This window comes from Trachurus trachurus (genome assembly GCF_905171665.1).
Source record: "Trachurus trachurus genome assembly, chromosome: 13".
Taxonomy (NCBI): domain Eukaryota; kingdom Metazoa; phylum Chordata; class Actinopteri; order Carangiformes; family Carangidae; genus Trachurus; species Trachurus trachurus.
This window is the reverse complement of record NC_139892.1, coordinates 26953592-26968481: the sequence shown is the minus strand read 5'-3', so window position 1 is coordinate 26968481 and position 14890 is coordinate 26953592. Positions and strand designations below refer to the sequence as shown.

The 14890-nt window shown below is 40.2% G+C and overlaps 1 protein-coding gene across 1 annotated transcript in view; it reads left to right on the top strand.

Moving 5' to 3' along the window:
• The first annotated feature begins 4891 nt into the window (after positions 1-4891).
• The window catches only part of LOC310996067 (rho guanine nucleotide exchange factor TIAM1-like), a 34545-nt gene continuing 24546 nt past the window's right edge, over positions 4892-14890 (top strand). Inside the window, exon 1 of the mRNA XM_083985355.1 lies at positions 4892-5012. The gene's annotated coding sequence lies outside the window, so the exon portion shown is untranslated. The remainder of the gene's footprint in view (positions 5013-14890) is intronic.

Below are 14890 nucleotides of genomic sequence, written 5' to 3'. Positions count from 1 at the left end.
ACCCCAAACTGTTTCCACCCTTTGAGTTCAAGCTTTAGTTGTAACTTCTGCAGAGTTGTTTTTGTATGATTGACTTTCAAGCCTAATGAAGAAATGTTCTTTTTCACATGTATTATTACAAGCCTAAATTAACACTCACATCAAAGTCAAAATGAATAACTCCATGCTGTGGGTTGCACCTTTTTTAGAAACAAGCAAACAAGTGCTCCCCCACAAATTAAGTCGACTTGCCTGCACTGTTGAGTATTGACTGGAGCTTCAAAGCCGCCTTTGAGGTTGCGGTAGCCTCGGAAAAGTGATTTCTGAAAAGATTCTCGTCCATTTACAGTGGGGATACTATGCCAAATCTCAGGCCAGCATGTGTATATGGAGACTAGTGGATGATGTTTGCTCTCTGCAATGGTCATGGGGTTTGAAAAGACATGACGGCTGAGCATTAAAAAAGCCTCATCAAAGCTCTGTTCCTCCGCCTATGTCTGAGCTGTGAGCAGGAACGTATGACCGGCTGTCAGAACAGCACATGGTGAAGATCATTATCTTCACATGGCTGATGGTGCCTTGTGGTTTTGGATGAATAATAGATACTAAGTGCACTAAACTGGTGAGGCTATGAGTCACTTTGGGGAGGCTGGATTTAGACTAACTGTACCGCTGCATCAATCATAAACATGAACTTTTCAGACATTTTTGTTTGCTCAAGGTTGACTCTGATGTGGAATGTGTTTTGAAGTGGTAATAATGACGTATAGTAATCCTTGGTTTGCATTTGAACCTATCTGTCGGAATTTATTGGACGATGCGCAGGAACGAGAGAGGAAAATGTGGAGAGTGAAATGGTGAAGTTTGAATGATGTCTAGATTGTAATATAGTCGTAATGTTTAAAATGTTATTTTATTGTAAGGCAGGTCCTAACTGCATAGTGAAATACATGGTGATGTGAATCAATTAATTTTTAATAGTTTTAATTTTTTATGTAGGTAAAATGCCAAAGCTTTGTCGATTTCAGCCTCTTAAATGTGATATTTTTTTTCTTGTTGGCATGCAAGTTTGATGAAAATTATATTAGAAAAATAATAATTCTTACAAATGTAGTAACATTCTTAGAAATTGTTACTGATTATTAATCTATTAATCAATAAGAACATAACTCTGAGTCCTGATGGATATGTGATTATCCTTTAAAACCAAAATTTTATACAAATTCATATTTATAGACATATTTTGTCCTGGAAATCAGTGTGTGTTGGGCAATACATGTGCTTACTGCAGTTCACAAATTTTACAGTCCAAACTATGGTCAGTGTGCTTTGTATAACCTGATTAGTGTAACTGTACCCAGCAGCTTGTTAAGTGCAGACCACTGCACTTTCATACGCTCCAAGCATCTTTTAATAACACATTTTTGAGAGCCACCTATGCTGTATATAGGTTCAGTCCTGACCAATCAATTCCAGCTCTTTCTCCGCATTGTAAATTATTTCCCCCTCTATCCCGGTGTCTTTGATGTCGACTCTTGAGAGGCAGCTCACTGCAGGAGACCACTGGATCCTCCACTAATGATCTCTACCCGGGCTTGGGCTCCTGCTTTAATGTCTTGCATAACAGTTGTTTTTTTCCCTCTTCAGATATCAGCTGTACGTAGTGTTCTCTTTCAGTACAATGGATCATCTGTTTCCTCAGATGGACACTGGGGTACAAATGTTGTTGTGATTACAGAGACCTTCAAGAACATAAACACTTGAGCCCTTGTGACTGCTATTTTCGGGGTTGTAGTAGATTTAAGACTTTATGCTGAATCAGATGCTGCTTACAACCAACTCATTGTTTAATAGTAAAAACAGCTTCGATGTGACATGTACACACTTTGTAATTATAAACTGGTGGCTTTTTGAATGAAATTTGAATCAACATACAAGAAGGTTATTGTGGGTGATACTCAACCCCTGTATGTTAATTGGTGGTTTCACTGGTGTGAGACAAGGAAGCGTCTTGTGTCACATCATTTTCATATTGTGGTTGACATGATCAGACGTACTGTGGTCATAGAATATCATGCTACTGTTTCCAAATAATTTGACTATTATACAGAGCTACGTGGACCTGACTCGACCTCCTATGCTGAAATTATCAGTGTGTATGTCTTTGATCAGCAGTGACATTGACTGTGTCCTTCATTACATCCTCCACATTAATACAATGGAACCATTGACACCACAGTATCATCTTGAATGATGTTGGTCCATTCACATTTGCTACATGAAAGCTGTGTGTTGTCAATTATTAACTGACCTTTATTCAAAGCTATTCTGGGGTGCAGCACTGTGATTTAGCTTGCTAGGTGTGTAACATATTAAGCTGTTGCGCTCTTAGACAGTGTAGCGCACTGTTGACTTTTTTCCACACTTTGGTGTGGACAGTCACAGAGTAAAGAAGTAGGAATTTATGTTACCGATCTGTGCAGTAACCCAAAATGAAAAGCTTTAATTTCAGCAGATATTCTTAAAAAAAAGTGATTGGGGGGGGGGAAGAAATGTTAATCTGCAGGTATTCACTCTCTTTGTACTGATGCTTGGAAACCATGTTGTTGCTAAATGAGGCTCGTCACCTGTCTGACACCGTCCCTGCTGTGAAGCTTGGTGGCAGATTCAGCTGTTTTACAGGCAGCAGATAAGGCATGCCATGCGAAAGGGAAAATATAAAAGTGAACATCATTTAAAGTGGAAAAACAGGGATTATTTTTCAAATGAATAAAGTCAGATGCTTTGTGATGAGATACAATAATTTAATTTTTAGATCATTATAAACGTGTTTTCCCCTTGCCATAATCTGTAAATCAGCTGCATTCCAAAAAATGTTGGTAATGTTGGTTAATCTATTTATTTTAATAACAAAAATGCTAAAAAAAAATCTTGTAGTCTTTGTTATAGGAGTCACATTAAATAACTTTCTGCTTGCCCTAACAAACGTATCACTGTCATCCCGCTGCCCTCAGCTGTTTTTTTTTTTTTTTTTTTGGTCTGACGGTGATTGGCAGGGATTGCAGTTGCTTGTGACACCTGGACAGCATCAGCAGTCTGAAGTGTTGCAGTGGATCTGTAACTGTAGTCTCACCTGCCAAATTGCTCTTGCAGTATTGAATGGCCTGTCAATGTATTGGATGTCCAATTCAATCTGCTCCTAAATTGAGTGCAGATAGCAGGTTTAATAGCCTGGTGCCGGTGATGAGAAAGCAAAGGATTTTGTTTAGCTGAGCTCCATGCAAGCAATCTACATTTCTAAAATGCCTGTGGTGAGAGCAGACGTGGATTCAGCATTAGTCCGCATTCACTGATAGACACATTTATTGCACTGCAGCTGGATCCAGGTTTTTTTTTTTTTTTTGGGGGGGGCAAGGAGACAAGCAAATAAGGAAACCTCATATATGTCACGTCAAGTTAAATATTGATTTAACCTTTAAAATAAACACCTATGATAACACTACAGATGACACTTTAGGCTGAGTTTTGGGTGTGAGTCACTGCTGTCAGATCACACACAATCCAGAACATGCATCAATGTTTTCTTTTTAGGAGATTATCAGTCTAATTAATAATCTCTTCACATCATGTCTTCATACTCTCGCATGTGTTTCCAAGTCTTTTGTTGTCATTGGATCATGTCCCAGCAAATTGTTCCACTAATTGAAAAGAAGAAATTGGCACTCTGTGTGTTTTGTGTGTGGAAATTGTAGCAATCCTGGCAACTGGCAGCTCAAACTAAAATCTGACAGATTACCTGAGTGAAATCAAGCTCGTGAGTTGATAAGAACGCAGGTTATTATGTCTGCTTGCCTCTGCAGACCGGACATTCCAGTCTTTACTATGAAACCCCAGTGGTTTAGTTTAATATCAGGGTCACAACCTTGGCAGGACATGAAGTTAGATTGAGACAAAGCCAGCCTGACCACAGTGCTGAGTGCCTTTTTTATTTTGGTCATAGTCATCACAAAGTCTAGACATGGCAATTCACTCCTTGGATCTCTGGACTCCTTTCAGACAGCCTAAGCTCCGAGCTCATGCTCTCTTCCTCCTCTGTGTGGCTGTCGGGGTGTCTACACCCTTGACTAGCTTGGGGCATGTTTAATGTTCTGTGTGCATGCAAAGCTGATTCTGTAGCACATGATGCAGGCTGCAGCTGAACAGACGTCTTTATATCCTCACTTCCCCCATCCTCTCTCCCCCCCGTTCCCTCCACTGGTTCTATCTTCTCAAAATGACTCCGGCACTGCTGTCACTGCTGACGCGATAGCCACACGACATCACTGGTGCTATGACAACAGCAAGCCCAGCCTTTCTCTCATTCACAGGTCCATTTTAGGCTGTTCCAAATTATGCACTGCAACACAGTTTGACTGCGACCTTTCAGCCTGCGTTGCCTTTGAGGTGATGAGAAAATGTGCCTAATTTATTTATTATTCAACAACAACAATTCAAACTGCGAAGGAAAACGGATAAATGCAAGATTATTTATTGAATATAAGGTTACATTTAAACTTCCATTGATCCATGCTGAGAAATCCATGCCTGAATCCGAGTCTGACTTTCAGAATAGTTGTTGATCTTATCAGGTTTTTGCACAATGAGAAGGCTGCAAGATTTAGTGTAAACATGATGCTTCTCATATGGGAGTGGAGGGGCAATTACAGAGGAGACGAGGGAGGGAACATGCATTCCTGTTGGCAGTAGGTTTGTAGTTTAGGGGGATGGAATTATAGAACGAAGGAGGGAGGGAGGGAGGGAGCAAGAGTGTGAAAGAGTCAGCAGCAGCAGGAGGAGGAGGAGGAGGGGGGTTTTACAAACAGTCACTCCCTCCCTCCTTCTCCCTTACTCAGTTCTTCAACTCATCCTTGCAGGAGAAGTATCAATAATCTCTCTCATGTGGAGCTTGAAATTTCTCTTTAAGTGATGTGTGGGATTTCTCTTGCTATTGGGAGCAGAAGCAGAAGTGACACTTCCTGGTAGTACATAGTGAGGTAAGTCATTGTACACTATTTGCACCATTTATTCTGCTGCTTTGCAACACTGTGTGCCTGTTTATTAGCAGATAGAAGAGACAAATGGCTCTTCAGCCTCGGGACTCCCACCTCCCAAAAGAGGTGCTAAATTACTCCAGTTTTAGTCTCACACACACACACACACACAAATTGAGCCTGTAAGCATAGGTTTCAATGTATTTCAGAGTGCATTTAAATTTGTCAGATGCAACCAAAGCTCTTGCATATGTTGTTGTGCTTTAGGGGTTTTTATTTTCCAGGTATTATTGTGTGCGGATGTGGTTTTCCCGCTAGTTTGCATCAGTGTCTGCATTTCCATGCTCTTATCTGAGAGGTGAATGTATGTGTTTGTGTGTTGTAACCATATACCGGGGGTCTTCACAGCCTGTGCTAAGGGTGGGGTTCCCACCTCATGTTTGTACCTGTAGCACTCCTAGTGTATAGGACACAACTTCACCTACAACTGCATGCAGCGAGCCATTGTGTTGCCCTCCATTCAGTGCCAGACGCAAACAATGCAGCTTGTGTCCGTGTCATTGTAATGACAAAGCAGTGGTGGCGGTGGTGGTGGCAGCGGTTTTGTGATGCTGAGAGAGAGATGATGAATTGCAAATGCGGGAGATGGTCAAAGTCAAGGAGAATTCCCAGGGTGCATCCTAGAGGGGGGCTGCAGGACTTTATGATGTGTGAGTTCATTTAAAATCCCAGCTTTGTGTTTGAAAAGCCCGTTGTGTGACTCCTGCGGTGGGGAGAGGGGTGAGAAATGGTCATCTGGTGTCATAGTTATGGAAATGTATTGACCGTTCGAGGCTTAGCAGGACAGGAGGTCAGGCTGCAGCCTTCAGGCTTGTAGTCCCGACAATGCCCCTGGTATGACTGGAGGAAAGCAAGCTGTTTAAAAACACAAACTCTGAATTCTTTAAAAAAAAAAAAGCTTTGTATTAAAACATACACGATATGACCCTTTCCTTCAAATTGAATCAGATCTAACTGAGTTACTCCCCTGAGAGGAAAATAATTGTTATCACTGATTGGTTTGCATGGTCTTGTGTCATAAGCTTTACTTGATTTGAAGTGTACAATGGTTCAGAACAAAGGTTATATTGTAGATTTCCAAGCCAGCAGTGTTCATTGGAGATCAGGTGGTCTTTCATATGCTTGGCTCATAGAAGTTGAACTATATATGGAGCACAACCCAGCATGACCGTACACGCAACACCCCAATTAGGTTTATTTTAGGCACTCACAATTCAAACCACTGTGCTTTGTTTCATTTAATTTGTATGGGTTTTCATCTATAATATACAGGATTAATTAAACTCTGCATATTCTAATGTAGCAGAAAGTTTGGACACTGGTATATTAGAGCCACTGGTTATTTCTACCATCCAGGACACTGGAGCTTAAGCTTCCATTAACCCTTGTTTTTAAGTTGCCAGTCCAAACATGTGTGCTACACTGTGAGCTTCAGTGGTTCTGTTTGCTGAGTCAGACTTAGATTTATTACCAGTATCTCTAAACGTTCGGTCTGCTGTGCAATTTCCTCCCATATGCTGTAATGAAATTATGAATAAGCCACATATTTCTAACATAATAATACTGGCAAGAAATGAAAGCTTTCAATCAGTAAATACAATCTCACATTGACAACTTTGAGGTATTTTCCTTTGTCTGACAGCCGGCTATGATATATTATGTGATCATGATGGCATGTAGCACTGCAGGGCTATACCATAATGCCCCATTGACGGTTCAACTGAAGAGGGTACTTGCTATTACGACATGTAACTTGAACTGCAGCAAAATAATCATTTTCCACAGACCTGTAGTCATTTTAAAGTTTGAGTTTTTCCTTCAAATAAATTCTGACTAAAGTTTTCTTGTTAAAAGCCTCATGACAGAGCTTAACAGAGTGAAATTAACTCTCCCCCTATCTTAATGGTCATTACATTAACTTTGCAAATAATTAGCTCTCCCTACATTTGCTAATACTTTGTTTTATGACAGTACTAGTCTCTATCATTATTCTTACAATGTTCCCATATTAAGTGTTTGGCTGAAAATATGTGATAACTGAACATGTCATTATAGCAGTTCTAGCAATGCATCAGCAGGGTTAATTGTGTTGCTAATTAAAAACATTAGATAGGTTTTGCAGCGGAAATTAAGTATTACCTGTACAATACAGTGGCATTTTACTTAGTCCAACAGATCCTTGTCCACATTTGAAATAATTTGCTCATGTCTTTGTGTTCACTAAGACATTTCAAAACCTGGTAAATAGGTAAAGGAGCTGCAGTCCAGCTGTGAGGTGACTCTCTCAGTGACATTTTGGGCAATAAAAGAGGTCTGTACTAGGAACTGATCACAACCACTTGAAGTAAGTGGATTTTTTTTTTTTACCCAGCTTTGTGTAGTCATGTGTATCAGGACCCAGCTCGGCTCTGCTTCAGTGCACAATGCAACAAAGCAGCAAGCTGGGAGCTGCAGGGGTGTTATGGTTGAGGTGGTGCTCAGGGACGACTTCTCAGTGGATATGATTTAGATCTCACCAGCACATGTAAACGTTAGACACATTGCAGGTAACTGATGGGAGAATAGTTCTCAACTTCATTCAGAAACCTTTTGACTTCAGTGATAAGTTTAGTAACAGATGTTTACTCACAGTCTCCTGCTTCAGTCCAAGTCAGCAACACAAGATAAAATGTGTATTCCCTCCTCATTAATATTGGAATTAACATGATGAAAATGAGCTATGACACTGACCTCGATGTGTTTTTGAGTAGAGTTTGGGTTGTGCGTCTGTACTTGTGATGCTTCATAAGAGGAACATATTCAAAACTGAAGTCATGCTTGGTATTCCCACTCGCTGACCTGGAAACAAATGGTTGCTTCTGTGGAAGATCCTGAGAGAACCAGATGAGAAAACACATTTGTGCATGGTTGCAGCTCTTCTGTGTCCTTGGCATTGTGCACATTCTGTGGCTGGCAAAAGGGACACTGAGGCAAAAACAAGTCGGCTGCCACCCTGAGATTGATAGGTGAATGGCTCACCCAGCAGTGCATGGATGGGCTTCTGCTCTCAGGGCATCAACAAGCATTCAGTGCTGTTTTTTTGTCATATTGCTGGTTTATTGAATACAAGCATTTGTTTAAATTTGAATTTCATATAATGCAAAGGTCACAAAGCTAGCTGGTGAAAGACTGATGACCAAGTCTGGCCCCCACACTCACATTTAAAAACGAGTTACCACCAGTTTAGATCCATGTCTAATTTTTTTTTATTTTTTTATTTAACCTTTATTTAACCAGGCGAAATCAATTAAGAACATGTTCTTATTTACAATGATGGCCTGACAGCCTAATAGTCTATCCAGACACATTTAGCATGTAGTAAAGAAAAAGGAATATAAAGTGCGGGTCTGTTTTACTGTTTGATAGGGAACATAGCATAAAAATTGATTTGATTGATTGACGAGAATGAGAATGGGGTGGATGGACACCTACAGCCACTGCAGAAGCTTAAATGAACTTGAGTACAGAGAAAACTGCAGTATGCATTTTATGTCAACAGAAATGTTTGAAAGGTATAGTCTTTTAGCTACTTTCCATTGAAAAATAAAGCTTAAAAATGTTCCCCAACAGTTTTCAGTTCTGCAGGTTTTGACCTTTTGACCTTGTCTTGCTCTAGTGAGAAAGCTGGTCAAACACATCACTGTGGGAGAAGATATATTGCTATGGGTATTGTATATCACTCAATTGTTTCCACAAGTATCTAATTTCAGCTTACTGTTGTTTTTACAGAAATATCAGCAGTGCTGGTGCTCAGCAGATGATGTTCCCTGGTGTATGCACCACTTTGCCATTGCAACGGAAACCCTGCGTAACACCAGACTTTATTTTGGTAAATAGTGGGTCGAAGCGTTGATACCTCTGGTCACAAATCTATAATCATAAAACTGCCGAGCACATTCGCTCCAAGTGTGAGGGGGGAAATTGTTGGGTGTGATAGGAGTCAGACTGTGGAGGAGTGAATTGTGAGTCTGGAATGTGAAGCATGTAAAGGCAGACTCATATTGGTGCTCCTTGTAGCCAGGGGAGACCTTTTCACTGACAGTGACAGTTACAGGCTATGAGAAGGTCAACTTGTTAAAGTCTCTGGTGATTATAGTTGTGATTTTGTCACAGTGGCTGCAGCCTTTTTCATTACAAAACCCCTTTCTATGCTCTTCCCTGATGAATACTTCCATCACTATCTGTTAGTATTGGGTTTGGATTCTTGTGTGATCCTGCTGTCACAGGATCGTTTCATCAGCATTTGATGAAACTTCACATTATTGAAAGTTAAGATGAAGTGACTTTTCAATGGATTTATTTTATTTTCATTCCTCACATAACCAAGTATAAAGCTTTCATCTACAGATATCTGACAGCAGATTTACAGATCTAAAAGCAATTTCTATGAACATTTTAAAAAGTGATCACTGATGCTCTTACAGTGTCCGACATAATTACTACAAATAAGAAAACGAGTAGTGATGTAGCCATTACAGAGGAAAATTGACAGTTGCCTTTACAAAGCAGATCTAATTTATTCTGGCAATTGCAAAATCATCAAAGGTGAAAAGAAGACCTTACATTTATCTCATAAACTAATGAGGATTAATTGGTGGCTCAGCTGCTCGTTTCACAGGGTTGACAGTCGTCTTTTCATCTGAGCAAGTTATCATTTGCCCTGATGTGACAATCTGCCTGGTAAAACCAAAAACATGACCAGGTCCATAGTTAAGATTCTGTGTGATAGTTTGAAGTGGTACATAGTTGATGGCAGATCATTTCCCAAATCCAGATTAGAGGAGTCACTTAAACCACAACCTGTATCCACCCCCCTTTATGTTAACAGTGCTCTGTGGCTTGTGTATACCTCCAATTAACAGCTGTTTAAGGACTTCAAAGGCTGTCAATGAGGAGCTAAAGACCCACAAGCAGGATGTGATCTGCTAGCACCTCAATTGTTACCCTGTGGACAAGCAAATTGCTTGCATTGATGATGAGGATGAAAGGACTCCTCCAAGTTGGCTGGAGAAGATCCATGTGGCCAAATTCTTTTGGCCAAAGTAGAAAAACAATATGCTCTCACCATTACATCCAATAGCTTCTTGTAAATTATATTTTATGTTTTGTTATATCACTGCTAATTTTAATGCATGATAAACAGCATTTAGAATAGAGAAACACTTTCTTGGTTATTTTGTTCAGCAATCATTTTGGACCATTGACCAGGGCTTTATTGAAGAAACCTAGACTTTTAGAGTGTAAAAAAAAGAGTTGTTAACCCATCTGAACCTGCAGCAGCTGCTGTACACAAACCAGTGACAGGTTTAAAACACCAGCAGAATCAGTGACCTCTGCAAACAATGGTTTCTTAGAGAAAACACTTGCAGGGACAAAGGTGCCGCACCAGGCTGAACAACAGCTGCTGCTACTGCCCAACAACAAGCTCCAAGAGCATAGCCTGTCGATTGATTGCAACAATTCACTTAATTCACTGATATATCTTTTACTCGATTTAGACTCACTATTTTGCATTCTACCGCAACATTATGTGCACTTATTGTTTATCAAAACTTGGATGTGCGTGCCTGGAAAAATTTGTTTTGACATTTGAATTTTATAGCAACAGTGCAATGCCAGCAAGTCCAAATCCCCCCAAAAAACACTAGGTTGGGTGACATTGGTCAGGCCAGTGTGTGTGCTCCACAGAAGAACATTTGCTAATCAAATAGAACATAGTTTGATGAGGGCAAACAGGGTAACTGTCTCTCTGCAAAGGCATGTTAACTCAGTATACCCATCCGCTTAACTTAAGCCTACTTAGCTCTGTACAACATCTAAAATGATACCCATGTCAGTTTTAAATAATATAATTTGAGAAATAACTCACAAAACTCACATTAGTGTCCTACTTACTCTGATGTGCAAAGTGCCCAGACAGCATCACAGCAGCTTGCATAACAAACTACTTGCATACTCAAAATTCAAAGTCAAATTACCGATCTACTGATTTATATTTACTGGTTGGTGCCGTATCAGCTGTAGCTACTGTCAGCCATTATTCTGTTTGATATGTACTCACATCCACATAAAGGCTGCTCTCTACATTAACAATATCCCATAAGACACCACCATCTGAGCCTCTCATAACAGGACCAGAGGTCACACACAGCAACAGCGTTTTCCACTCTCTTCAAACATTAAATGGACTCCACAGCAAATATAATGTGCAGTTTTACTTCACCTGATATGACACATAATTGCAACTGCAGAGTTGCTGGTAAAATGGATATTAGAAATGGTCAATGGCAAAAAGAATTCTTCAGACAAATGTAACTCTACGGACACATTTGGATAGATTTTGAGTTGGGCTGTATGAATCTTAGCTGGCCGGGCCAACTGCTGGCTAGCCCTGTTGCTTCATGATACATTCTGTGCCACAACTTGGCACAAAGCTATTCCAAGACAAGTCAAGCTGCTTTCATTATCACTGAAAGCCTCCTTTTCCAGCTGTTTGCTATTCAGAGTTTCTAGGGCTACAGATCCAAGTCAGAAAAATACTCTTTGGCCACATGACAGTGGTAGATAGTTTTCCTTTGAGCCATTAAGTGAAGACTGGAGGAAGTATTTTTTTTAGTTCATCAACAGCCCAAATTAATGCTACTCAGGTACAAATGTGTTTCTCCACCATGAAACATTTGAAAAGAGGATGCACAATTTGCTGCTGATGCTCAGCCCCCTCCAACCCCCCGGCCTCAGTGGAGCACACTCGGGAACAGAAAATGAGTCATGAGAACAAGAGATTGCTGTTTTGTACTTCCATTTGCAGAGAAGCATATGACTCTATATCATTGGGAAAATGTGAGTCGTCTTCAGTGCAGTCTTTCAGTGGTAACCCCCCCCCCCCCCCCCCCTCCTCCATACAACCACTGTTAACTGTTATTATCTCTAGAGTCTGGAGTGTTCAGATTACAGGGTTTTGTGTTGGAGCTTGTAACTAGTTGGCCCAGTGCATTCTTGCCTTTCACCAGTGTAGTTAAGCTAAATAACAGGATTGTGTTTGCAAGAGTCAAAGTAAGATATAGTCAAACTCTGATTGTAAGCTCAGTTTGTTTGTATCTTCTGGAGTGTTATGTGGCTGATTTCAGTGAGTTATGCAACTGAGACACGTCCATCTTCCTCAGATTTGTCCTCTGTATCACAAGTTTGTATTTTAGATGAAGTCCCTGAGTGGAATGTCACCTGCTGTTTATTGCTGTCAGTAGGTTCTGTCCTGTTTTGAAAGTCAAATTGTGGCCATGGTGCAGGAATTGTCATCATTTCCTCAACCAATACAAACAATGTGACATTTTTTGTCCTTGGGCATGTAAAGAAGAAGAGCAGGTGGGGGTTAGGGCAGTTTTCCTCTGTTCCTGTTCCAACAGGCCCAGGTATTTGTCAAATATAAGTTGAGCTTTAAAGTGGTCTTTAATAACAAAAACGACCTTAAATTTACCTGTCACATATTTCAAGGGTGACAACATCCCACCAGCTCAGGGAATGGAAATATGAATGTGACTCCCGCAAAACAGTTTCAGATATCATTGAGATAGTAGAGAAATGGGGTAGTTCTAGTATAAACCAGGAAAGTGTTACATTTATGTTTCAATACTGTCATGCAGATTAATGCCGAGTTCTAGATAACATTTAGTTCTAGATAACATTTTTGTAAAGTCTTTCCGACCATAAATCCAGACTTAGTTTGTCCACTGGGCAAATTACATTTTTCATTCTGAGAGTATAACATTGTGAGTATAGAAGAAGTATCACCCTGTATCTATAAGTAACTAAAGATTTTATAATACTTCAACTTACAGCTGATGGTGTAGATGACAAATCTGCAGAATAGATGTTTTGGATTTGATGAATTGGAATTTTGCCCGTAGTACTTAGAAGCAGCTTGATGCTTTTTATCTTCTGACTGTTTACAGCCTCCTAAAGTCGTATTATCGCTATTGTGAATTTATGTGCTTTTCCCTGAAGCTTTTGTGTTGCTGATCTTGAGTCACAATAAAAACAGTTCTTCTTGTCTGGTCTGTGGGTGGCTGGAATCTCCTGTGGTTATGTATTTCATTAAGGGCTTGTAACAGATGAATCCTCAGAGCCCTGCTGTCCACTGCTCTAATGCAGCCTGCTGAAAATGAAAGGTGACCCACTTACTTGGGTCCTCGTTCTGTCATGCTGCCAAATTACAGGCAGCATTTTCCAGTCTAATTGCTGGTTTCTATTTATTTATGTATTTGTGTATGAAGGGTCGTGATGATACAGGCCGGGGACGAGGACAGTGACTCTGTCCTCGTCCCCGGCCTGTGACACTGTTAGCAGGTATATCTCTAAAAGAACCCACTGAGTGTTTCTGGGGATTTGGTGCTCTAGCTTTTCCAACCCCAGTATGTCTTCCTCATGTATTAATAAAGAGCTGATGATGGATTCTGTGCACTAGCAGCATTGCAGCTTTAAGGGAATATAATGTTGGGAGATAGAGGCCACTGGAACCTTGCATTCAGATATTCCTGAGAGTCAAACACATAAAAATGTGATGAATTATGAATGTATACCGTAAAAATATTTTGGAATTGGATGAAGATCGGACCAAATAATGCTGAAAACCACCTATGTTGTATGGACAAACATTATGTACTTTAAGGAAGTAAGACACAAACAATCATAATCTCTTGTGACTTTATAATACTGTATTCACTGTGTTGATGGAAAATGTAGGTGAAGCTTTGGATTTAGTGATTAGTCAAACCTCTTCTGGGAACAGTGAGCTCAAACAAACATTTCTGCTGGCTGTGGATCAGATCTGCACAACATCCAGGGGGGATTTTTGGCCATTCCTCCTAACAGAAGTGATTTATTTCAGCCATACTAGTAGGAGGTAATAGATTTACTTTTGATGTTTAGGGCCACATCCCACTGCATCACCTACTTCAGATGAGCCACCCTGACATTTTCCAACAAGACACCTAGTTAAACATAGAAATTCATTAATCCCTCAGTGATGGTGAATTGTCCAGGCCAGCAAAGTAGCTGCGTCACAGCATGATGCTCCTTCCATTGTTTTTCAACTTTGGGATGATGCTTTTATGTTGGAATGCAGTGTCCTTTTTACACCACGCCTAGTCCTGTATGTTCCTCCCAGTAAATTCAATCTCAGTCTCATCTCTCCAGAGAACATCAAGTCAAGCTGCTGGTCTGTCTTTTTACTGATCTAACACACACCCTGGATCGAACCCTAATACCTGTTAGTTTAGGTAATACCATCAGTTTAGTGGTATATTTTGGCCAACTTGCACTGTGAATGTTTGAATAATGTATTCAATATGGACAAGAACAATACAAAGTGTGTTATTATCTAAAATATATTTACCCATGCATTAAGGCAAATTTATATACAAATAGAGATAATTCCACAGGGTTCACTTACTTACTTCTTGCCACTTTCTGCTTACTTGTTGGTGCGTTTTTATCTTAAGCGCCTCTTCAAATCCGCCTCTTAACTAACTGTTATCTATCTTAAAAGCTTCTGTGTTCACGGGTCAGCGTTCTGTTATCTCTTTGAAAGAGGCAAAAGTAGCTTGCTGATTCATCAGGATCCTACAAAATGATTGAACTGTAGAGAGAGCTGTTGTCTCGTTCCATAATTTCAAGTTAACCATGATTGTATGGCAGATGAAACAAAGAGCTGCTTGTGCTGCTAAGATTGAGATCTGTGTCCCTGTGAATGTGCTGATTTGATAATGGCTGAGTGGACTTGCTCA